Source organism: Rhea americana, unplaced genomic scaffold, assembly GCF_003343005.1.
Source record: "Rhea americana isolate MKP2758 unplaced genomic scaffold, rheAme1 scaffold_98, whole genome shotgun sequence".
Lineage (NCBI taxonomy): Eukaryota > Metazoa > Chordata > Aves > Rheiformes > Rheidae > Rhea > Rhea americana.
In genome coordinates this window covers 2,919,455-2,946,015 of record NW_028187177.1, presented here as the reverse complement: position 1 = coordinate 2,946,015, position 26,561 = coordinate 2,919,455, and the positions used below count along the sequence as shown (strand labels likewise).

At 44.5% G+C, this 26,561-nt stretch overlaps 1 protein-coding gene across 3 annotated transcripts in view; it reads left to right on the top strand.

Moving 5' to 3' along the window:
• Positions 1-26,561, top strand: part of HTR2C (5-hydroxytryptamine receptor 2C) — a 225,510-nt gene that overhangs the window by 115,852 nt on the left and 83,097 nt on the right. The window lies entirely within an intron of this gene.

Sequence of the window (26,561 nt, the reverse complement as noted above, 5' to 3'; positions counted from 1 at the left end):
GGAGAAAGAAAAGGACGATGTGAAAACAAATGCAGGAGCGAATGGACTGTTTCCAGACTGACTTTCCAACAGCTGGTCTGGAGGCCAGCGTAGCACCTAGAGGTAACAGAGAAATCATTTCCCTTCCCCACCTGGATGTGCCAGCAGCAGAGATGGCAGCTGGGATAGCTCGCACAGTTCTCCCCTTTTCCTCTTGTAAGTGCTGTGGTCGTATTTGGATTTTTTTTTTCTTCTTAACTCTTCTAAATGCTGCCTTCGTCGGAAGCACAGGACTGACTCATTCTTGCATCGGAGTATTGACGTCACTGTGATGCACTTCTGATTTCTAGCGTGARTGTTCCAGTCTCTCCAATATAAAATGAATGCATGATGCCATTTGTTATTGATGAGAAGTAAATGAACTAGAAAAATGGCATTCATGGGCTTTCCAACTCATTCTCCATTGCACTGAACACATTGGACATCAGAGCCTGTCAACACAGTCATCTGAAAATGTCTCCTTTAGTGTTTCGTTCTTAAGAGCCTGAATTATTCATCAGGTATTTTACTATGTTAACATAGTCTTATGATCATATTGAATTTAATTCCAGTGCATGAAAAAGCAAGTTCGTTGTYTCTGTTTGCAGAAAAGCAGATTAATATACTAATGCTTTTTCAGCCACCCCTATAAATTCATCGTCCAATGTCCAAACGTCCAAGCAGAAGAAGGCACAAAGTTAGAGGAAAGTAAGATCACATAATATGGAAATATTATATCTGCAGAGGTGGCTGTGAAGCTCTGGTGAAAAAGATTTTGGTTCTTGGATGAGCAGTGTGAAAGAAGATGCGTGTATTTCAGAAAGCTGAAGTGTTTAATTTTGCAAGTTGGTGAGTCGGCGGCAGCARGATGCCCTCCGTTCCCAGGTCCACCTGTGTAACTGTGGCACAACAGAAGGTGATGGTGTTTCTCCAGGCTGATGTTTTGGGGTTACTTCATGAACAGCAGTGTGACAAGGGGTATGGCAAAACAAAACTGATTTTTTGGGGGGAGGAAAAGGAGATGAAATTAAGTTCTGCTGCGCCAGTGGGTGAAACTTCATCTAGGACTTTCTTGGGGACATAATTTTAATTATCACAATTATAGTGTTATTTTCCATCTCGAAAATATTTTTTATGGGTTAATATTTGCACATGTGCATACCTGGATGTTGTCATGGATTAGGTTTAGTATATTTATTGTCAGTTTAATCCAGAGTGGAGGCTAGCACGCTGGAGCAAAGCTCCGAATAAGGAGCTGTGCTCCCGAATCCAGAGGATTGCCCTGGTGTGAGAATTGACTTAGGGAAGTTTGTGTTTGCTTGCATTTGCAAGGCTTGTATTTCCATATAGCCATAAAGCATTATGAAGAGCAAACTGAAGGTCCTGCCTCTGAATTTTCTGATCAGCTAGGAACCGAGATCTGGTTCATGTTCAGAAACTGGAAGTCCCGGGAGAAGCTGGCTAAACAGTGAGCAGGAGCGTGTTCACACGCAGTTACGGTTGGGGAGAGGAACGGTCTTGTGGAATGCAGCATGCAGCCAGGAGGTGAGCACGGTCTGGGAAACGTGTGTCGAGTCCTAAGCGGGCTGTGCACAACCGAGCGTTGAAGCTGTTCCGCTGAAGTTAATGGGGCTGGGCAAGCGTGGGTCAAGCAAGAACTTGTCTTAGGTAACAGATTGGAAGACACGAATGAAATAGGCCAAAAAGCAAGAGTGTGGTTTGTGGGATAATGTGTGTGTGTTGTTGTGTGGTTTTTTGTTTTGTTTTTTTTGTTTTTTTTCTTTTTTTGTTTTTGAGGACTCTGCAGTTGCCCAGAAGCCATGGGCAGGGGAAGTCCCAGGGCCTGGGCAAACTGCGCTGGGGCCAGCAGCAGGAGCCCAGCCATGGAGGAGCTGAGCAAAACTGAACTGGCCAGATTTCACGATTTCACTCCAAGGTGAAATCCTTTTAGCTAAATAACATTTCTTTTTTCCCTATCCTTTTTTTTTTTTTTTTTTTTTTCCTTTCCCCACCAACTTTTGCTAGAGATAGCAAATCAGCAGCATGGTAGTGGCATCTGTTTTGAAAACTCTTTATTACTGTCTTACAGCTCAGCAAGCATAGGCTTTTAATATGTATTCTGAAAATGCATATTAAAGAAATATTAGAGGAGTTTTCATGTCCAAGGTACTGCAATTCAGTTTGCAGTACGAAAGCAAAAACTATTTTAAAGCTTGCTGCACAGGGATATGAGAGTATTTTTGTAACAGGAACATTTATGGAGGGGAAAAAAACACGTTTAAGTATTCATAGTCTGTGAATGTGAAATTCGAAATACATGTTTGTATTTGAAAGGAGTGATCTATTGTGCTGATTACTAATGATAACATAATACATCTACTTGGTAACAAAATCGTGAAGAGAAGATATGTTTAAAAGTTTGAATGTTGTGTATTTGCAACTAAGGCTTGCAAATTCATTTCTACCAGGAAAAATGTTTCACAAAGAAATTACTGAGTAATACTGAATCTAACACCCCTTTGCACTGCTCTTGCCTGGTTTGCAAGCAGAAAAAAAAGCTAATTTTGGTAACATAGTAATAATTGCTAGTTATTGCTTAAACCTCTGTGCCCTTAATTTTCTCTTTTAATTTTGAATACATTCTTAAGAGAAACTAATTTTGTTTTAAGTTTTTACTCTAACACTTCATGAAGATTCGAAGAGCCTTGTGCAGACCATGAGCGCATGTGGTGGAGAAGAGGTGGAGCAAAGGCGACAGTAGTTTTCATAAGCCCATTTCTGTTGGGTAAGAAGCCCAGTAGTAAGCTGTACTGAAGCCTTTACATCAAGCAGAAGCCCCTGATGGCATAAATTCTGCCAACAAGTACGTGGATTTTCTATTAAAAAAAAAAAAAAAAAACTTACCCCAAGCAACCCAAACCAAGACTGTACTCACCACACTACTCTTACTAGGAAGTCTTACTAGGAAGCTGCGTCCCCTCCCTGATGCCCCGGGAAGCTCACCCAAAGGACATTCTTGATTTGATGGATTTATCTTATTTTTTGATTTTAGTGTTCAGAAATCGTTAGGAGTTTTCAGTCCTCCACTGTTCACACCTGCCTTGGAGTTTGCTTGCTGTTTTTCACAGCCTGAAGCACTCTGTTACTTTCATCTTTAAAACCATGATTTTCTTTCCTCCCCCCCCCCCCTTTTTTTAAGTGTAGTTTAAAGGCTACTGTTCAGATTTGATCTTGTGTGTGAAAAGTTGCTTCTTTTCCAGAATTTTGCATCATATGTTCTTGGAAAAGAACTAGAATTAGCAATATATAGTCTTTGTTTTGGTTGGCGAGGGTTAGGAAGTGAAGTCACCAACACAGGACTTGTTGACCAGGGCCGGAGCACTGCATCAGCATGGGAATTGCTCCTGCAAGAGCTTACGTGTGAGGACACTCGTGAAGAGCAAACCAAAGCCAAAATTAACAAATGGGCAAAAACACCSTTGTCTTTAGCTGTTTTTTTTTTCCTAGCACATTGCTTCCTATGAATTTTATCTTCTACACTTTGCTTGTATGAGAATGAACAGGTTTTGCAATATTTGGTTTTTTTTCCAGATACAGATTTAAATATATTGAGTTTTTTCTTTGCAAATTGAATATATAAATAATGGATACCATTTTCTAGGAATACAATGGTCTCCTAAAATATGATTGAGGACTTCGGTTAGATTCGTAATCGCTATTTAAGGTAGCTGTGTAATTTGTTGGAACTGAGATTGTACTGAAAGAGTTTTGTAACTTCGCTACAATTTCTGTAGGCAGACCTCTGATCTTATATAACCAAGTGAGTGCTATTTTGGAAGAAAATATTCTAAATGCTTTCCTCTTTGTGAATCATGGGGGAAAAGGGGGAATACTTCCCTTGCGAATCAAAAGATCATATTTATTTTTCAAGTATTCCAGGGCTTGCTTTTCTTGAAGCTTAAAATAGAAYTTTTGGAAATTTTTCCCCTCAACAAAACGTTGGGTTTCTGAAGACGAAGATCTAACCCTAYGTATTCTGACAGTTTTTCCTGTAGATTTTCTTTTTGGTCAAGCTGATGTTTTCAGCCCGTTCTCTGAACGCGCACCAGGCCGCTTCTGCAGCCCCCAGCACGGGGTTAGTGGCTCTGAGCAGAGCTCGTGCCTRTCGGCTCTGTATTGCCTTCGCAGATCAACCTGATGTCCTAAAAGCTGAGTTCTGTCTCTGTAATGCCTAGCTGCTTTTTCTTTTCTTTTTTTTCCCCCTTTTTGAGAGAGAGGCWTTTAAAACGGATTCAGAGTAGCTGTAAATCAAAGCTACAGGCTCCAAGGTTTCCCCTCAAAGGTGGCTTTGGAAAGCCCCTGCCCACAGCTCCGACCTTYCCGCCTCCCGAAGTTGCAGCAAATAAGCACCGAGCCTGGAAAACTGTAGCAGCGACGGAGCGAGGCCCGTGGCAGTGGTTCTGCCCTTGCGCGCGCCTGCGTGTGCGGTAGCCTGGGGACATCTCCTGGCCACCGCTTTGTGACCATCTGCAGGGCTCTGAACGCCCGGAGAAGGGTGAGCAGAGCGGAAGCAGCGGGAGCTGCTGCAGATCTGCTCTGCAAAGCAGATCCCTGCAGCCTGTAGGCACCGAATAGGTCAGAGCTTGAAGAACATACAGGTTTGCTGTTGGGTGTTGAAGGACCACTAAAATTCCCTGTTCTGCTAATATTTTTCTTCTTTTTTTTTGGTTTTCCTTAGCTTAGCACGTCACGGGCAGCTAATAACCGGAGCCAGCAAACTGCTGAGATTTGCAGCGCGATATTGTTGAATAGTCACAGATTTACTTAAAGAAGGGTAAAAAAGCTGGACCTCTGCTCTGCACCTCTCTTTCCCGTGGCAGCAAGAGGTTAACCTCTTACCTGTAACTTCRGAGTGAGGAAATTATTGGGGAAATTGCCTAGAGCACCGGAGCCGTATTGGGCAAAGTCAGGTGCAACGCAAGTCATCTAGTTTGAGGCTGGGGGAGGAAATGCCTCCGACTGTAGCCAAGGACAGCTGCGTGTCTAGTCCTGGCTCTGAATAAAGGCGATGTTTCCATTACGTGATGATTTTTTTTCCTTTTATTTCTCCACTAAAAGACTTCATTGCCGATTTCTCTGAAATGTTTCATAAATTTCCATTGCGTGTATGTGACTTGTTGTGGAGGAGAGGGGGAAGTAACATTTTTAAAAGCCTTATTTTATGTGAACGCACTCCCACTTTTCTGGAAAAAAACTGTTTTTCAAAGCGAAGTTTTCAACTGCTTTTTATTGAGGGGCAGGGAAGAATCACTGCACGCTGCACTGAAATAAGCTGGGAAGGAAGACAAGCTTGGTGAGGGGGTTTAATTTAGGTCGACTGTTCGATTCTCACAGGCGCGTTATGCCCAGGACCGTGTGCCATTGACCATGAAGGTTACAAGAATGATTCTTGCACCAAAAACCCTTATGTCTATGACTTAAACTAARCACACGTTGGTAGTGTGCTGGCATTTCCTAAATGCTTTTTTCCCCCCTTTTAGGCTGTTTTTTCTTRGTACTCTGAATGCATTTAGTCATTCGTTTTCTTTTGAAACTCAGAGCARTATCTGACTATTTATCTGTGGTAGTCAATTCAGTAAGCTATGTGTACATTCAGGCTGACTTCTCCAGTGCTGCTGTCTTTGTAGTCTGGGGGAAATTCAATAACTAGGAATATTATGTTGCTCATAACAATCAGTTGAGTTCTGAAAATTATTATTATTCCCCCCCTCAACAGTTAGAAGGGATCTTTGGTAGGTTGTTAGGAAATATATCTTGTAGTTCAGCAAGTGGTTTAAAAAACAGAAAGCTGGAAAAACAGGATAGGGATTGTACTATTTGATTGTACTAAAGGTTTTGTTATCTGCCTTTTCTTATTTCAGGCGTTTGAAGACATACTTTGCTTGCTCAGCTAATAGTACACAAAGTGATCGTTAATCAAAGTAAATAATGTGGTTGTAGCAGGAAGCGTAAGGCATGCAACGCAGAGGGAATTTTCATTGATTTTAGTGGAACTTGGATCAGTCCTGCCTGTTCAATAGCGTAGTGGAAAGGGAAGGAGAATATAAGGCTTCAGAGACGTGATTAGTTTTACAGTTCACCAGGCATCACCTGAACTGTGATAATTGTATATGAACCCTTAGCCACTGCTAGATGCTGCCTTTTTAAAATAGAACTTTAACTCTCTTTCATCTTTACTGTAGGCCAAGATCATACACTTGCACAGCTACCATTACTCAGCCGTGGTGGGCTGCAACGGGTTAAGCTGGGGTGGTTTCAACATAGGTGGGATGAGGTTCCCGGGAGAGAGCACATATAGCCAAGCTAGCTATAGCTTGGCACATACAGCGCTATCGTACAAGGTCTCCACTTGCCAGGTTCACCATATCGTTGCTGGGTTTCCCATAATGCTTGTGGAAAACTCTTAGTGATGAATCAAGTAAGATGATTGTACGTTTAATTTTGTGTAAATGATGCATAAAATTTATCAGTTGTTACTGGAAGGCTGTACCAGAAACAAGCAATTTAAAGCTGAGAACTTGCATATCAGATGCCAATATATGTTCATGAAAGAAGGAAGATGTCTGTAGTACCAGGTTGTGTACTGCATACCAGTCCCAGGGGAGAAGGAAGCACTCCTGGGCCGGATCGCAATGCTCTGAGCTTGAGATGTGAACACAGGATGAAGGCACCAGGCATCCTGATAAAGAAACCTTGTTTTAACTCAATAGAATTAGCTCTTAATCAAGGAGAGGAGGAGAGGTAAGCTCACTTGAGGATATAGTGAATCATAAATTTAGGGTCCTGGGGCATGGGTCATAGACTCATAGAACAATTTTGGTTGGTAGGGACCCGTGGAAATCTCTCGTCTTAACCCTTTGCTCTAAGCAGGGCCAGTTTAGATCAGGGCCTTGCCCAGCTGAATTTTGAATATCTATAAGGGGAATTTCATCCTTCACGTTTTAATATTTCTATTGTATAATTAAAGAATAACCTTGCCCAGTTATGTAGGCTATGCAATGTGACTTTATGAAAATACCAAAATAACACAGGTAAGATTTGACTATTAAGTAGCAGCTTAACTTGGAAACAGCCTATGTAAGCACTGTTTTACTGCATACCGATTGCTTCCTGTTATGCCATGCAACTTGTAGTGGGCTGAGATATTTCCTTCCAAAAGTAACAAAGAGAAGAGATCTCGTTGTGATTGCCAGAGAACATGCACTTCTGTCAGCGGCAGGGTCTAGCTATGGTGTCTGTTTTCTAAGTGTGTGTGTGTGTGTATACACACACACATGTAGATAAGAAAAGGTGTCTGTTGTGACTTGTGCTTTAAAAACGAGGGAGCAGTCCCTGTCTCAGAAAGGTGCGATTGTTCMTCCTTAATCATGCAGTAAGTCAGTAACAGACCTGAAGCCTCCTGCTTTCCACMTCAGAGGCCTGTTTGTCGAGGCATCCCTCCTTTCGGTAATGGTGTTTGGTGTGCGTGCTGCATGGGCAGGTGAAGACGGAGCTSGGGATGTGGCAGAGGGAAATGGCTCTTCCGAGAGCGTCGCTCTGCCAGCTTTGCTGACGCTGCGCTTGTCATGTCACTTCGTGCCGTACGGCCCACATCAGGAATAGCTTTTTTGTCAGCTTGATGAGAACTGAAAGGCACTCGCTCAGCYAGTGAAAATGCATGAAGGAGTCTCTCAATGAATGAGATAGCTCCAAGTTCACAAGGAGAGGAAGACTCRGAACAGCTTGCAGTAAGATCCTTTGTGGTAGAACTCATTATGTTAAGTACAATCAATGTTCTTTGTTGAACAAAAATAAAGTTTAAAATAATCTTACTCTTGAGATGGATGGAAATCAATTCTGGAGAGGGGTGGGGTGTGCTCGTATTTGCTTGCATCTATGAGAAAAGAGCTTTTGTGATACTTTCATTTCCACCGGAAGCTCAGAGRAATCTTGAGTGGACAGGATATAAAAACACCCGTAGCAGTTCATACGAAGTATTCATCTAGCCTTGCATCCAGTCTCTAATTGTGGCCAAGAGAGGAGGCCTAGAGAAGACCGTAACAACGGGACAAGAATGTCCCTGGAAGGAGAGTCTCCCAGCTTCCAGCATTACTGSTTCAGAACAAAAGGCAACATCTGTATTTAATATGATGCTTTCATTACAGTGCTGTTTTAGGWGACCTGTGATTATGTGCGAGTATGAGGTGACGTTTTAGAAATGGACAGAGGAGCGGGAAGCAAAGGGAGCAGGAAGCAATGGGAGAAATAAAGAAGAATCACATCTGGGCTCATCTGGAAGAGGTTATTCTCTGGGCASCCACAGCGATGGGCTTAGGAGGAAGATGGGAGGACACAAATAAGGCTAGCAAAATTATAGCCAAGTGAGGAAGGGTTATATTCTGCCTCCCTAGTACTAACATCAGCTTTCCTTTTCCTTATTTTTGCCTGCATAGAAGTTTAGCTCTTCATTCAGGACTTCACATCTTCAACTATGAAGACATTGCACAAAAACTGGACCAATATGAGAGAGAATAAGGTGTTAGGTGAAGCGTTCAGGTGCTGAAAGCAAGGCAATATAGCACAAACTAAAATAAGAGGAAATCCTGAGCCACCTTTTACTTTCATTTTCTAATCRTCTGATCATATGACTTTTAACATTTTTTTTTCTTAGATTTGTGTCAAGTTTTTATAAGCATATATATTCCTGACAAGTATTTGGGGCTCTTTCCTAATAGAAAAGCACTTTAATTATTACTATCRTAAAGATGCATTCACCACATGATTTGTGGAGCACTTAAGGGACTTYAAAAATCCCTTTGAAAATCAAAAGTTCCTTTTGAAACCTCTACTGGAATTTGTCCCAGGAGTTGTAACTTTTTGTAGCTGTCTAGCAAGTGTTCAGAACATTTGGTGGTTTTGTTGCATAATATTATTGTGGATCTGATAGCACAAAGATAAAATATTGCAGTTCTTATAGCATAATCTCTCCCGTAATACCATAMAAGAGTTTCTGGTGGTGTAGGCCTGATAATTATGAATACCAAGTAAACTGGCACCCAGCTCGAAGAGGGACTGTGAGCCTTGAGCAGCTGGACTCTTGCAAGGCGTTTCCGTTTGGTTGTCCAAATTCACTAGTTAGGCTTGGAAATCTGACTGTAGCCTTGTAGGTCGGAGGAAGTACTGGAAATGCTTTTTATCTGGAGGTCTGTTGTGTCTTCCTTACACAAGGATCTTGGAGTGATCTGTTCATTCTTTACTGCCTTTTTGTATTTGGTGCGTTGTGTTGTATGTTGTTTCGATGTGGAAAATGCTGTGACCCCTTCAGAGCTCGTCTCCAACCCCACGGGACTGAGTGAGTTCTTGTGATGAAGGCACGAGGCCAAGATCTGTGATCTGGCTTCTTGTTCTGCCTCTGACACAGGTGCCCTGTGCAACGCTGAGCAAGATGTTTATTTTTTTCTGTGCTGTGGTTTACTTCTCTGTAACTGCAGGATAAATCTCACTGCTTGCAGAGGGTTTGGAGAGTGCAGATGCACTGACATTCACTGGTTTGGACCCTTCTGTAGGGAAAGCCCTCGGAAGGACYGTACAGAAGTCATAGGAGCTCGTAGCTAACCTGATTCTGCGTTGGGTCCAGGAGATGTTTGATGCACTGGTTAGAGTGGGGAGGAAGGGCCGGCTGTGCACACAGCGAGGTTACGAGCCGTGGAAGCTGATCTGCTCTGCCGGGTAGCRCTGATGTGTGGGTGAAACTCTTGCCCTCCCTGAGATAAATCTGCAGCTGATGCCTGCCTTCTTGAGCACTGAAAGTCGTCACGGTGGCCTGGGCAGTCGGCTGAGAAATCACTGCRCTTCTGTCGCGGATTTGCTGTTGCGCGGTTGGTGTTTGGTAGTGCAGCAGCGTTGGCTGTTAAAAATAGTTGCATGTATTGAAGCCTAAAACTGTAAAAGGGGCTCTTCTTTCAGCTGGCAGTTGTGAAGCGCTAGCAGATGTCCTCTTGGCAGCTCAGCACCGCTCACGTGCTGGTTCTGTATCTTAAAGTTGTTGCTGTAGTAGATGTCACAAAAAATTGTGACGTGCCCTGTGTTACACTAGAGGAAATTCAAAAATTGTGTAATTAGAAGCAGTGGTACAGTAAAACAAGGGGATTAACGAATAATACACCGAGGAGGAATATGCGATAACCGATTTCTAGATACTGAGCCTGAGAAAACACTAGTATTAATTCACTAGTAACAGAGGCTTCTCAGCTGAAACGTACCTGCGTGGAGCACGTCCCTTCCCTCTGGAGGTGACAAACAAGTAGCTAGCACAAGTGGAGCCGTCGTGGGCGTTATCAGGAATGTTGCTTTAGTCCCACAGAAATTAGTGGCAAAACTTGTACTGACTTCAGAGAGAGGCGCTCTGAGTGTGCACGTGCATGTTCTCCCCCTCTTTCTGCTGTAACTCAAAGTTTTAAAGTTTTTAGCCTGGGAAATGTTGAGGGCAGCTGTGCATTTGACACTGCGCTGGTGAAAGAACCTATAGTAAGAGGGGGAAAAATAGTAGTGAAGAGGTAAGAACGTAACCAATYCTGTGATCTAGGGTGACATTCGGGTGCCAGCCTGTAAAATTAATAATGGAGACAAACACTAATTCGGAGCAGTAAAGAGCAAGTTATGTTAGGTCATCTGAATGGCTCTGGATTAAATATGGAGCCACGCAAAAATGTCTTTGGAAATGATCTAATTTTCCACTATGCAAACACAGGGCCCTGAAAACAGCACACATACTTTAGCAGATGTGCTTAAGAAACCAAACATTCTCCCTTTTTTGTGAGAGTTTATTTGGTTGTGTTTTAAAATAAATCATATTTCCATGCATTTTGATTTCCTTGGGCATTATTTGAGATGAGAAACTGCTTCAGCTGCAGGGTGACACTTCAGCTGTGGGTGTATGGGGCCCTCGCATACATTTTGCAGCTATTTGCTTTATCACTTACTTCATCTTTGCGTGACCTGTCTCCGTCAGTGGAACTTGACATATTCTGCAAAGTTCCTGCAGGCTCCGGTTTGCCAAGAGGATCTGTTTCTTGTCCTCATTAAACCGTAAATATGTGGGCGCTAGCGCTCAGCTTCGTCGTGGTGGCTGGCAACGCTATAAACAGGCTTTGGGACTCTTTGATCTCCACGCACTCTGTGACTCTGCACATTTGATGGTGGCTGTAGTTTGAACCAACTACTCCTCCCTTAAAAAAAAAAAAAAAAAAAAAAAGGGGGGGAAGAAAAGGGACAGATGTGACTCTGAGGGATCAGGGAGCCTCAGTCATGCAACCCTTAGGAGCAGCCATGGAGGGGTTAAAGCTGTTCTGGGGGCTCTGAACTAGTTGAAGATTTCCCTAGATTGGCAGTCAGTGAGCTCAACCGTTTTTAGAGTCACTTTGTGTAAACCTTTGAAGCGTCGTCTGGTAGGGTGCTGATCCATCCTGCTCAGTAGAGAAGAGGAGGTTGGGGAAAGGGCGAAACAGCCAAAGGACATAGCAGAAAGGCCAAAAGGCAGGGATGAAAACGTTCTCCCAAAGAGATCAGGGCTAAGTGGGCTTCCTGGCAGCCAGGAGACAGGGTCCTGCTGGCCTCAAGCCAAAGGTAGCACTCGGTTACTCACGAAGTACCACCAGGTACCTCCTGGCTCTGTGCTCTGGCAGTGCTGTAGCAGCAGAGAGAAATGGGATAATTTGGAGCATTTGACTGCACGGAAGCGTAAGAACTTGCAGATCGTGCTGACTCCACACGTTGCCTTCTGCTAGCAAATAAGCTCATTGATGCTCTAGCTTACGGTTAGTTATGGAGCAATATTTGGAAGCTGTATAAATGTCATGTTTAAAATGCAAGTGCACCACTTTACGTCTCATAGCAGTAAAGCCAACCCTTGCGGTAATGGGTAGCAGTTAGCGGTAAGTGCTCTGTAAGCACAGACCAATGCGGTGCTCCGAGCCAGCGCAGCTCGGATGCCCTCGGATCAGTGCCGGGTCAGGCATCTTCTTTTCCTGTGGCTGATACAGTTTGGCAAAGGCTTCCTCTGGGAAGCAGTTGCAGAGATTTCCTTCCTTTGGAGATCTGTCCCCAAAAATCAATATTCAAAGGTATCTATTGCTGCCATTCCCATCTTTGACAAATAGACAATTCCTGTGGTTTTTTCAACAGTTTTCCTGATCTGTTCCTTCTGTTTGATTGCAGTATCTCAGTCAAACGATTGTGATCGTTTGATCACAAATTTTGCGAATAAATAGTTTACTTGTTGTTTTGTACTTATTACTGAAATTTTTTTTCTAGGGATTTCTTGGGAAATGAGAATCATTTCTTTGGTGTTACTAACCTCAAAGGTATTCTGAACGAAGACTGTCTTCACATACACAAAAAGCGTTCTGGGATCACCTGCGTGAGATATAAATCAATGATTGAGATATTGATTAACGTACAGTAAAATACAGTTGAAAGTAAGGAGTGACAGCTGAGTTCAGCATTGCCTGTTTTGGAAAGTGCACAAATCCTGGGTTTTTTTGCAGTCATTATGTACTTATTAATACACTTGCAGAGCTTTACAATTATAAAAGCAAGTGATAACTTTTTTTTTCTTTGAATGCTTTAAACTGTGTAATTTTCTTCCAAGTAGAAATTACTCAGGCTTTCACTTGCTGGCTTTTATTTTATTAAGCTTTAGGAACAAATACTGTATTTTTATTCTCGTTATTCTTTTCTTCCATATGATTAAGTACAATGTTAGTGAGCTAGTTAAGGGCATAGAGTTGCCACAAGGAAGCTTTGCTGGCTTTGGGGTAAAACACAATGATTGACATGTATCAGTGATTAATAAATTCTGTGGCCAGAGTCAATSTGCAACTGCTGAAAAGATTGTTTTATAATGGTATTTCCTGAGTGAATGGCATTATAGAATTTCCTTAATTATACATTGTTCTGGTTTTGAAAATACTCAATTTATTCTGGAAGCTGGGTGGTAATGAGCTTGTCATGTAATTTCTAACTGGCAATGACAATGGTCTACGATTGTATTTTTGCCTCTACTTGTGCTTTCATTTGCTTTATGGTTTACCAAGCATTAAGGTTTAAAAAAAAAAAAGGTGGGGGGGGGGCAAAAAACCCCTTGATGGGAATTGTGAGCACTGCTGAGGCTCCACTGGAGGGGAGCTGAGTTTTGGGATCCCTCACTGTCTCCTTCCCCTTTGCTATCCGCCTTCCCTGGAAGCGGTCCGGAGCCTCTCGGTGAAAGCCGGACTGGGGCAGGTGGCCGTGGGAAAGCAGCAGCGCCACAACTATGCGTGATGGGTGCCGAGTTCCCACCCGTGGAGATGCGATCATCTTCTTTGTGCAGAAATATTCCTTTTTCCTCATTAAATGGATGTAGGGAGGTAACCTCCATCCCTGCAGTGAGGCTCTACGGCTGCAGAGCAGGGTTTGGGGGATGCAAACATCTCTCGGGACGCCGAGCTGCTCCTTCCTGGGGTGCAAATCCGGCACGACGAGCACGTGGAGCAGCGGTGCTGAGCGGGGCCGGCGGCCCCGGCTCCTCCGTGCCTGCGGGCCCCCTGCGCCGCCGCAGAAGCAGCGCGTGGTCCCCCTCCCTCCTCCTGATGGGGCAGTTTTCCCGAGGGCCGCGCACACCGTTACCGGCAGGTGTAAGGGCAATAAGCACCTCTAGAAACGAGCACTTCTTTATGCATCTCCGTGGCGTTCCCAGCTGGACTGTGCTAACAGAAATGTGTTGTTTTGTTGGTTGAGCTCTTAAGTGCAGGGTTTTCAAATAATCGAGCATCAGAAAGCATCATATTTTAGACAGCCGTACGCTTGATCAAATTAGCAACTTAAACGTTGCCTTTGCAAGGGTCTCGCGAGGGGGACGTTTTAAATTCAGGTTGCGGTGGAGGCGGGTGCAGCAGCGAGACAGGACTGCGACTTCTGGCGAGTCCGAGGGGCCGATCCCAGCGCTCGCAGCAGCTGTCGTCCTTTCCACGCGGGGTTCAAACCTCGCTGCTCCGAAGGAATTGGCACGCGGACTGCGACCTCGGCGTCTGCTGCACAAAGCGAAAAYGGAGATTAATTACAGTTCATGCTGGCTGCAATACAATATCGTTTTGAAAACTTAAGGGAACTGTTATACACTGTACGAATAGCTTATCCGTGTTTGTTTCCAGGTTTGCAGAGGAGGTATAGCGATGCCTAGGCAGCTCCTGCAGGCTCGGCTGCTGAGCTGCTAATTCCACTCTTCCTGCTGAAAAATTCTTTATTCTGACCCGTAAACRGATTTTTCCAGTTACAGTGCTGCGGGTGCTGGTGCCGCCGGCCGCGCGCGMGCGGGAGGTGCGCTTGGCGTCGTGCCACGCTGCCTTCGGCGGTGGTGGAGCACGCTCGCCGCGTGCGAGCCCGGCACCAAGCGACGCGTTGCACCGAGGGGACCTTTCAGTGCTCTCTCGGCCGTCGGAGTAGGAAAGCTGCGGGTGCGTGGAGACGTTCGTTTGTATGAAGTTACGCGCAGCAAGAGGGTGCTCGCTCCCTTGTTGAGGGGTCCAATTTGCTTACGAGGGAAGGAGACCTTGGGCAGTGTCACGAGAAGGTGCTGGTGGGTTTGGAGAGGACCCCCCGCGGTTGGGGGGACGCCCTGCCCCCCAAGGGGGACCCGCGAGCCGGGCGCTGGAGCTGCGCAGGGACTGCGGCGGGGCGGGAGCAGCGCTTTGCCTGCTTACGGTGGCTGTGTGCAGCCCTATCGCCCTTAATTCCGCACCTGACAAATATCTCTTCGCTGTTGTTTCAAAACTCTTGCGGGTCTAGTGGAAAGACTAGGAAATYGGGGAGGAAGGAGCAGGCTTTTATAGATTATAGATATATTATATATCTATATATAGATATATATTATCTATATATAGATATCTATTATCTATTAGATCTATCTATTATCTATTAGATATATTATTATAGATATATTACCTCTGCGTAATGAAATACCCGCTCTTAGGAAGTGGATTCAGGCTCGTTTTTGGTCCTCGTAGTGCCGAGCCCGCGCAGGCAGCTCTGCTCTAACCATTTCTTCAGGCGCTGCACTTATTTCGTTAGCCTTTATTTCTTACCGCTTCGGCTCTCTGACGGCTTTTCAAGTCTCAAGTTCTGCCTCTTTGAAATGCTTTGATATTCTCCTCTGTCTGACAAACTGTGTGTTTAAGGTCCTGATCTTAATTTAGCGTTTGTAGATACCCAGGGAGACTTTTGTTAATGAAGTCTTTAAAACACTAAACGAAGTTCTAATTTTCTTCATGAATAAAATTTTTTATCCCCGCTATTATTTTTTGCTTTGGAATGATGTTCCTATTTAACATCTAGGAAATYTTTACTCCTTTGAAGCAGTAAGAGGCTTTTAGGGCTGTAATTAAATAAGGATTTTATGTTTCTCTTGGGATCTTTTGGGGGGTTTGTTTTGTTGAAAGCGTAGGAATATGGCAGAATTGAAAGTCTTTTCGGTGAACGATCCTTTTCAACGAATTCAGGCGTGATAGCGAGTGGTTGTCCACCGTCAGATCAGGAGGGCTCCTGTGAACTTACTTATAGCGCAGCGTTCTCTAGGTTGAAGCCATGCTTCTGCTACCTCAAATTTGGTACGAGGTARTTGGATAGGAGCGAATGTAGCTCGTAAACTACCCTGATTAATTTTGGAGCTACTGGTTAACGTAGCAGGTCTGAATTCCTGAGTCTGGAATATGGGGCTGATGGGAATAATTCATTGCAAGGTTGCAGTCTGATTTAACGTTTCAGGTATTTAATTCAAGACGTGATTGCTCTAATAKCCTCCTTGAGGCAAAAGGAAGAGGTGTATGCAAGAGGAAAAGGTTGACATTAAGAGGAGGAAAATGTTCCTGAAACCAGGAAGCCACGTTTATTATTAAGAGTATTTGGGGCTGTCCTGAGAAGCATGAGCTGCTTCAGGGACCCATTGCAGCCTGGAGAAGAGACCCAACCAAGACAGCCTAGACAGTCCTGTACRTTGGCATATATGTATTTTGATTGCAGTCTGAAACTGATTTTTTTTTACTTGAATTACACACAATCTTTCTCTGCCCTAGTAATGTTTGCATTAAATATGYGTGTGTGTATATATATAAATATATAAAAAAAAAGCAAGAGAAAGAAAGAAAATCCCAAACCTGGAAGCACCTGGCAGTGTGAATAGCATAAGCGTACTGTCACTTTTAAGGCATTTGTCATAACCTTGGTCACAGTGGACTAGTCAAAATGTGATCTCTTTTTGAAAAGCCAAAACAAGCCTTTTCTCAAAGGGAAACTTCAGGAAAATAGAATACTGCTGGAATTACTTTTAATCGACCAACATTTGGCAGTGCATTTTTTTTTAACTCTTAAGTGCTTTCCTTCTCAAATGAAAATAATTAAAGAAATTATTTACATGACTTGAAATARTGCACAGTGATTCTGTTAGCTTAATGTGTTGATTCTTCTTCRTTTTGAGAAGCTGCTTTTGCTTCTGGTTGGAATTAAGACATGGCATGCACAGCCCAGCCACCGAAAGGGAAGCTTGTGAATCTTGATGCAGACTCATTCGTTAAACAGGGACTGACTGATCTTTAACGGTGAGAAAGGTTGCATCAAGGGGTGGGACAAGGCTCACTGCAGTCCAATTAGAAGATGCATTTTAACAGTAGGCATCCTGTCCTTTTTATCCCCAAAGAAAAAGCAAGACCTTCATTGCATACAATAAAAATACATATTTTAAATGTACATTTGAAAATAAATAATGTTCACTTTTAATTTCTCTGTTTGTACAATAATTGATACTTGTTAGGGACTGACRAGGCTCTGGGTAGACCAGCTTTGGCACGGTGCAATGTGCTGTTGAGCGTGTGATTCTGAATTGTGCCTAGTGGGGACTTGGTCAAGTGATCAGATATAAAAATGATTTCCAGATCAGTTATGAGATGTTTTTTTAAGGAATTCATGTCTGTTCTGAGCAGTGCAGTATTGGCACACATTCAAAAATCATGAGTCAGCATCTTTACATTGAGTTTTTTTTTAATGGTTCTTGTAATTACTTTTGAAAGTTGTATCTGTTCTGAGTTCAAATTATTTTCAGCTGTTTGTTCTTGACTGTGGGGATTAACCTCCTGCTCCCAATGTTACGAAAACTGAAATTTCTGTCTTGGTTGCCTGGTTTCAGAGTGTGAGGACTGCAAGACCCGTGAGCATGTGAAGGTTTCCAATATTGGAAACTTCAGAYCTAAAATTCAAGCCTGACACCCTGTGACGGCTCTAAAATTTGTTCTTCCATCCTCTGTGACACTGTCGCTCTGCAGCGACCGTGATGCAAGTGCAGCTCTGCCAGTAGCGACCGTCTCTGCTGACCTCCTTCGTTTGGGTAGATGCTGGGTGGATGTTCCAGTTTTTGGGTACCCAGGGGTTGGGGAAGCGCTCTCCCTTTCCTTGGGTGGGACTTTTAAAGTGGTAGGGTGAATGCAGAGCTGTAACTACTGCAGTAAAAGTGGAAACGATGACTCTGAAAGACACGCAGTTGGAGAAAAAACAGGCCACAGGTAACTGTAAAGCCAACAGGCCAGTCCGGAGGAGCAGCTCAGAATTGTTGGTGTTTTTGCATCTCTCTCTATTATATTCTCTGTTAGTTCACCTGWTGTTTTCTCTGCTTGCAAGYAGACTTTCTTAGGCTGGACCTGTCCAAATGCAGAGCGTGTGCTGTGCTAGCTGTCTGGATGGCCGGTAAGCACAGTCCTACCTAGCTCAGGCCAATTCCTTGGTGGGCAAAAAGATCCTTTCCCTGCTGGCAACCTGTTAATTGCTTTTAGGTGGGTTGAAAAYGTCACCTAGTGTGTTTGGGAAGGAAGGGCAAGTGTGGCTAATAGACTCGAGAAGAAACGCAGAAATGACTCTGCCTTCCTGCAACCTATGTCCAGCATAGGAGAGACCCATCCGTCATCTTCAGGAACCTCCCTGAGGATGCAGGTGCTCTGGGCAGAGTTGTGTAACTCTCCTCCTCACTGGATGACCAGGAARTGAATGGATGGAAGCACAGTTTGGTGTCAGAGGGGTACGTCTGGACTATCTCAGCTCCTGACACAGGAGAGGTTGGTACTTTGGCRTGTGCAGAGCATCTGTGTGCTCGCTGTGCTGTTTTGCGCTGGGTGTTTGCGGAGGTGTTTCCAAAGCAGAGGTTAGAGTATTTCTGTACGCTGTATAGTGTTTTGTAGTGAGTGCAAACTTAACCTATCTTTACACTGAGAATTTACRTATCTGATTAAAAACGAGCGCAAAYCRSCCCAGACCCCTCTCTGACACCTAAGCAATCGTGTGGGTTGTGTCTGCTTGCAGCTACCAGACTTGGAATGYGTCACCACGTCCCTTTGCTCCTGCTCGCTCGTCCCCTGAGCCAGCCGAGTCCTTCGTCCCCAGAAAATGCCCTTCCGYGTGATCCCGATCCCTCCGAAATGGGATGTGTCTGCGTGATGCTGCGCAGCGCTACGGAATTGCGGGAGACCCTTGTTTAGCCGTGTTTAGCGCTGAATGTTGGGAGCGGGGATTGGTGTGGTGGCTGGTCGGGATGTTGTGTTGGGACTATTCAAAAACTGTACTCGAGTGGCCGTGCTGCAGAGCGGATGCTGCGTTCCTGATGTATTTGTCAGAAAATGAATGAAAAAGGTAAATGACTTCTGCAGTGCTATTCGGTTTCTTTTTTCACATTTGCACGCGATTCATGCAAAAGGCTTCCAAGAATTTTAAGACTTAAAGTGGCGTTTAATGTGCGCAAATCACATGCAAGATCATGCTGTAAGAGGTGCACGTGACGGTCTTACTGTAAGCCAGGCAGTAATGGATCTGGGAGGAGTTTTCAGTTTCCAAATTGGTGATGTTTGGACAGGCATGAGGAACCCCTCAGCATCTTGGTTGCCCCACAAGCAGCAGTGCATTTCCATGAGTTTTAGATGTTATTCATTGGTAATGACTTTGCAGTACCAATATTTCCCGGAGGAAGCTGAATTTTAAGGCGTCATTATTTTACTTATAAATTGCTTTGGAGCCCCTTATTAAAAGGGAAAATATCTTTAAGATAGTTATATCATAACTGTAATTATAAAAATAATATTATAATCAGAAAAAGTCAAATGGGAAAACCCACAAAAAAAAAAACCTTAACATTTTAAAACCGAAGTAGCTCAGCGTGACACAAACATTACTGCTTTGTGCTCTCACAAAATTTTTTCTGACAGTCTTGAAACACTGCAGTCACTAAATGAGTTAAGCTGCATTTTTGCTGTCTTGGGTAGGGTAGGACCATTCCTGTTTGGCAGGTAAAGAACGGAGGCAGGGGRAGTAAGTTATTTTTCCAGCTCCTTTGGGAAGTTTTGGCATATGGTAGAACTGTGATGGATAGGAACTTTTTTTTTTTAATTTTTTAATTTTTTTATTTTTTTAAAAAACAGTTGCTCTCTTTGAACACTGAGTTTTGCGAGGGCAGTGGATGCTACCCGAGGCCCTGGTGCGTGTGTGTTCACCCGTTTGTGAGCCCTCTGCCAGTTACTCTGGTGAGCCCAACCTRAAGGCATGGAAATGAGCACATGCATTATAGTGGAAATAGCTCAGTGATTTGGAGGTATTTTAGCTAATGACAAAACTGGACCTGTGAGTATGAGCTCGTAGGGTGAGTACGCTTCATCCGTCCTAAAGCGCTGGTTTTCTTTCCACACYGCTTCATCTTCAGCGATCTTGAGTYTGACCAAACGCCGCCTCCTTCGTCTGGCGTACGTTTGGAGCAGGCGCCCCGTGCGACCCTGCGCCTCGGGCAGCGCCCGCCGTTCTGCGCCTGCGGAAGAGGACAAGCCAGCGGGAAACGCTTTTCCCCGCGATGCAGCGCGGCGGTTCAGGGTGCTCTCCGCCGCCTCCGCTGCCGTCGCTCCGACCAAAAGCCGCGGCGGGAGCTCGCCGGGGACTGCACCGACGCAGCAGAGCGGAGTGCGGGCAACGTATGCTGGGAAGGTGATGGAAAAAAATGAAGCATGGCTAMCGGACTGGTGCCAAGACCCAACCACAGTGATTTGCCAGATTTTAATAGATCCTAACGCCRAGTGAGGGATCACTGAGTTAATTCTTCTTTGAGCTAAAGCTGGACACTTCAGGTGGGCTCTGGAGGCTGATATCTGCCTGTGCCATGGCCACAGCACCCTGGAGCAGGGTGCACAGCACCCGCACCCATCTCAGGCATGGGTGCCCGGGCTCCTCAGGGAGCACCCATGCGGTTTCAACACAGCCACTGCCCCAGCGGYGTGAGCAGAGCAGGTGTTGGCAAAACCACAGGGGCAGGTAGCACCACGGCTGCTTGGCACGTGGCCCCGTGGGCCGCAGTGAAATGCAGAGATTAAAGGAGCGAGTGTTTGAGCCCATTGGTGATGGGGACGTGCCCAATGTCCTGCTTGGCCCCAGCTTTCACCCCAAATTGCAGAGGACCTCTTTGCTCCTGGGATTTATTGCATGGGGTTGGTGGTGCTGGGCTTCACTGCTGGTGGGGTTAGCTGGTGCTTGTCCATGTTGGTAATGTTCTTCAGATGAGTTCCAGATCGAGGACATGCAAGGAGCATGATTTTTCTTAGGTGTAGGTGAGATAAGGTCTCTTCTAGCCCTCTGACCTGATTAAGATCAAACACCATTGGCTCAGTTTGCTGGTTATGGAGGTCATTCCTTCATGTGGTGACCGATTTTGAATGAAGGTCATGTTTGAGTTTGAGCAAAAAAATTGCTTTTTTTGTAGCCAGTGCACCTATATATTTTTTTATATATATAAATATATATATATAYAYACACACACACACACATATGTGTGTATATATATATATATATATATATAATCCTGTATTCTTAATTGAATTCCAGCTTCTACTCAAAACCAGACACATATCTGACACAAATCCAAGATAAAATTAATCACCTAATACATAAGCAGGAAAAGGTATAGCTGCTGACCACTGTCCTCTTGGATGGTGTAAAAAAACCTTCCAATTACTCTGATGATGTCCCCAGGGGTAACCGTTACCAGCGCATCGGATGCCTTTCTCTCCGTACCAGCTAACGTGATACGGGAGCGCACGCGTGCGCATAGCTTCTGCTGTCGCCCAGTCTCATCAGTCRTGTGCGATGGCCCCGGTGCCCCATCACGCTTGAACACCCATCCCTGCCTCTGCGAGCTCCTCTGCTGACAAGTTGAGGATGCTTCTCGTGAGCCGCGATCTCGACAGCGTCGCTCCCAGGCCTGCAGCATTATAACGATAAGCAGATGCCTGCTTTGGAAAGCTCTTAGGACAGCAATTCCTATGCTCGCGCTGGGGACCAGCTGCTGAGGAGCACGCATGCCGTGTGAACCACCGCGTCCAAAAGCTGGTCGTTTGGGAGCTAGATTTTTCTAAGTTTGCATATGTACTGCAGAGAACGATGAGACGTTTCGGGAGGAGAGCGTCGTCTGCTGCTGGTTAAGAAATCCGTTGCCTCTTTACGCAAGGCGTATGGTAACGGAAGTCATCGCTAACCCCCTCGTCTACCTGCACTAAGTTTRTCGAGAGCGATGTATTTACTGAGTAACAAACGGGAATGCTAACGGAAGGCAGCGTGGGGGAGAACGTCGCGGGGACAGAGCTAAAGGCGATGCCTGCATTTGTCTTGCTCTCCAGGCAGAAGACTAGTAAAAAAGCTGAAAGGCATCAAAGTGCCGTGGACTTGCCGCGTTCGCTGTGCTGAACATGGGATGCCAAGAACGCGCCAGCCTGCACCGAGTTTGATTTTGGCATGACGCTGAGCTCCCGGGGATGGAGGCTGCAGCATGCTGGAGAACGTTATTTATTGCCTGCTTTTGCCAGCTGGGAGGAGGCTTAGTCGTGTGCTCTTTGTTCTGCTTTATTCCGTTTCCTAAGAACATTCTGTAAAATCTGCGTTCCCCAAATTGCCCGTGCTGGCTTTTCAACGCGGAGGCAGCTCGGTGCTCGGACCGCGGGACCTGGGATGGCAGCGGCTGAATCAACGTGATGAGGCTGCTGGAGGGCATGTTGGAAATGCTGTCTTACTCTCTGCTGCTTTGAGTCTCCTGGTGTCCACTGAAAGAAATGTCATTTGGTGTTAAAACTGTGCTCTTTCTCATGAAAAAGAATATGTTTGTTTGTTTCTTTTGCTTTTTTTAAGGCAGGTCTTTCTGGCGCAGCTGAGCCCCGTGTTGCTGCTCTGAGCTTCTTGGATGTGTTACCTGAGCTTCTTGGATGTGTTAACGTCAAGGTTCATCCCCAGCTCTCCTGCCGCCGCCTGACATTTAGATCCCTCCCGAAGGAGGTGTGGGGCAGTCGGTGCAAAGCTTTCACCTCTGCCTGCCCCTCCAGGCCTGCGCAGGGGCCTGTGGCGCGGATTCAGGCAGCAAAGAAGCAAAGAAAAAAGCTTCAGTTTTTCACTCAAAGCTTAGTTTTGCTGTGTTAAAGGCCAATAAAGGTGACAAGTTGGAGAGAGACTAGAGTGCGAATGCTGCGTGCCAGGGAGTTGCAGGCTCCAGCGCTGGGTGGGAGCGGGGCAGCGTGCAGAGGTGGCGAGGAAGGAGCTGCGCCTGGGCTCCTCCCTCGAAGGCAACCAGCCTTCCAACTTCAATAAATAAATAGAAAAGTAACAAGACTTTCTGTCTGTGGAAAGCTTTGGCTTTGATTCTGAAAGAAATGGTGTTTTCCAAGGTTAGGCTAAATAGAAAAGGCATTTTTAATTGCTTGTGGAATAAGAGGATGAAGAATTTGCTGTTGAATCTTAGATTTGCAACCTTTGCCGTTTATCTGATTACTTCTTTCCAAGATTTCTAACTATTACATATTCCCCATTTCTATGTAACAGTTAATTGCATTAAGTGTAATTAAGCACTGGCCCTGGTACACTGACCCGTTGCTTCTTCCATGTCCCCACCTAGGCTGCCTACGGCACGAGGGTGGAGTGATCTTTCCAGCTGTCTTTTGGCCCGTGTACTGGAGCATTTTCTGTTCTTTCCTTTTGCTTTTATAGAGAGAAAAGAGCGCCTTGAGCGCCACATGCTTGGAAGCCACTCACAAGCTGGAGATGAGCAGGGCTGAAGGCCTCTGCAGTCTGCAGAGGCTGGGCCAGGTTCGTCAAGAAAGAGTCCAGACAAGACAGGAGAAGAGCTGGATGCTGATGACACTTCTGAGTTTCAAAGCTATGGGAGCAGTGACAAGTTTGCAGGTGGGGTCACACCTAGAGGTTGAAGCCTGGTTGAAACCTGTTGTAAAAAAGCAGGCTGAAGCCCTTGAAGGCCTGGACTTGCCCTTCCATGTGCGGAGGTGGTGTTCGTGCCCTGTCCTGTCCTGGAAATAGGATGCCCGAGAGTGAACGTAAGCTAGCTCAGGTTCATCCGTTCTCAAGTGCCGTGGCGCCTGGCAAAGCTGCGGTTCCTCAAGGAAGAGAAGAGGTGTTCAGCGACCCAGCACCCGCGCGCTGGCACCTGCCAGACTCCTTTGCGAGACCTGGAAGAAATCCAAAGGGCTGAAAGTCGTAGGCTTAGTTTTACCCGTGGAAGAAAAATGTGAAAAAAATGGGGTTTGAAGTAAAAAGAAAAAAAAAAAAAAGTTGTGTCCCAGTCACAGCAGTTTCGAACTGAGTTAACTTTTCAAATTTTTCTTTGCGGTTCTTTTAGAGGTGATGCTGAGCAGTTGGGTAGGCAGTTCAAGCACAGTGCCAAGCTGCCTGCAAAACACGGAAAATAAATCAATAACGATACCGAATCTGAAAGGCCCTGACATTATGCTGCTACTGCACCGGCTTTGAACATTTATGCATTTCAGGAGAACAGCAATTTCTTAATTAAAATCACTAAGCAGATGCAGATTGTATTTAATTTAAATATTTATAGAATTAGTTTAAGCTTTCAAAATAGATTAGATGTTGAATGGAGAAACTGCTATCAGCTGAGTGATCATTTTACTTCTGAGCCCAATTAAGAAACTAGTCAGGAATACAGTTGAAAAGTTGCTGTGTTTGAGGAAATACTTTCTAAAGTTGTACATACAGAGGGAGTTTAAAAACAAGTGGTCTTAAGTAAAAGGGATAGTTTGGGAATATTCCGTTATTTATGATAGTATTTTAAAAATTTGCGTTGTCTCTTGGCTTTCCAGCAGCTACAGTTCTTCCCATTATCCTGAATAGGACTGAGGAAAAAATATAGTTAACCAAAGAGATGGAAAAAATAGCAACATGCCAATAGATTTGATTTTTTTATAATACTTAACATGTTAATTTTGAAGCAAATGATTATTCCAAATGATTTTAATTAGATTGAATGCTTGAAAGATTAAACAGGCATGTAAATGTTCTCAGAGCAGGAGTATAATCCCACATAATAACATTTTCACAGTCTTAAGGATGTTCCTATCTGCAAAGAAAGTCTTAGCTTTAAAATCTATCACTATATCCTCTCCAAATCCAGGCCCATATAGCTACTGTAGTCCAGTGTCCTTTGACTCACTCTTTTCTGCAATATCATCCTTAAAAAGGCAAATCAGTCTGTCCTGGTGCTGCTTCAAAGAATCACAGAAAAATTTAGATTGGAAGGGATCTAGACCAACCTGCTTGCTCAGGTCCTTGTCTGGATAAGGTTTGAATATGTCTAGGGATGGACATTGCTCCCGCCTCTTGGACACCTTCACTCTCCGGGTTCAGCCATGAGCCTAAGACTTTATTGGGAATGGTTTCAAACTTTTGGCTTGTTGCTCCTGCTTTTGCCAAAGGTGGTTTTGTTCTCTGCTGCACCATCTCGTTTTGGGAGACCCTTTCTCCATTGTGATGATTTGTCATAGATTTAAAGCTGATGAGATCCTACAGGCTTTGGGACTATTTCAAGTAACTGTAGATTTCATTTTTTTAAAAAGTTAATGTTGACCAGAGAACATGAGATCTATAAAAAATTATTTTGGATTTGGTTTGAGCTTTCTAGAAGTCTGTTTTATAGTATTTCCCGCTTTTCAACGTGGCTACAAGAACTCACAAGATCGAAGCTGTGTGTTTCATACAGGTGTTTCAGCAGTATCTTGTAACTTGCCCCCCTAGCTTCCGCTGGATTTTACTCTGTATTATTATGTATGTAAGATCTTTTCTGTTTTTGCTTGACGTTGCTACTGAATGTTATGTAAATTGTTTTAGATTATATTTCCCGTTTGCGTATTGTTATTTAGACTTGAATGTAGCGTGTGTTTAATTTTTTCTTGGCCTCATTACCTTTCATTCCTTGCTTCACTGCATCATCTATCTTGTTAGTCCATAAATTTGATCTATTCTAATCACTATAAATTCTCTGTTTCCCCTCGTTGTGTGTCACCACTGAGATTGGTCACATTGGAAATTCCATTTTTGGGAGGTCATTTCATAGGAGATACAAGAGGAAGCACTATGAAATACTGGTTAAGGCTGGTGCTTGTTATGTGCCTTAACTTCAAAGCATATGAGGAAAAAAATCTGTACTGCGAAGGTGACAGAGCACTGGAACAGGTTGCCCAGAGAAGTTTTGGAGTCTTCTTCTCTGGAGATATTCAAAACCCACCCGGACACTACCCTGTGCAATGTGCTCTTGGTGCTTGAGCCAAGGAGGCTGGACTAGATAATCTCCAGAGGTCCCTTCCAACTTCAACCGTTCTGTGATTCTGTGAAGCAGCTGTTGCAAGCTGTTTTCTGTTCATAGGCCAATTTTGGTATCACACATTGAGATGGCCACCCACATGAGTGCCTTTGGTCTCAAACTGGGAGCACAGCGAAGTCTCCAGTGGGATTTATGACCTGTATGCATGATACGTTACACTATTTTTAGGTTGCTTTCATTAAGGCAAAATGCCTGTTCAGAGTTGCTTTTATTGGAAAAAGTTCTTTCCACAGAAAGATTTTCTGGTACTTCTTAGGAACAGATGGTGATACAGAGCCAAGAACATGCAATGGTCACTCCTCGATAGGATCCCTTACACAAGAGCACGTTGTCCGAGTCCTGTGTGCCTCACGCTTGGTTTTCTTTCTCCCTCCAAGGATGCTGGTGGCTTGGTGCTTGATATATTGATACCAGAGTGGTATCACTGAGATCAGTTCATTTCAGTAACGTTCCCATTTTCTGTGTTTACAGATGTCAGTGACTCTACTATGCTTTTGTTTCGGTGCCAATACTGCCCTGGGGCTGTGGGGTCTGCGCGAGCGTGTGCGGGTTGCTGAGTTTTGTCTGCGTGGTTTTATTTTTTCAGGCCGTACTGTATGGGTGTTTGCAGAAGGAGCTCTTCTGGACCCCAAGCCCTTCCCTTGCTGGACTGACTCCTCTTTCTAGCTCTGCTGGGCTTCATGCATGGAGGCTTGTGAGACAGACTTGGGAAACTACAGTTTATACAACTTGTGCTTGCAAAGGGAAACTACTCACTGTCTTGGACAAAGTACTTTAATTAATGAGAATG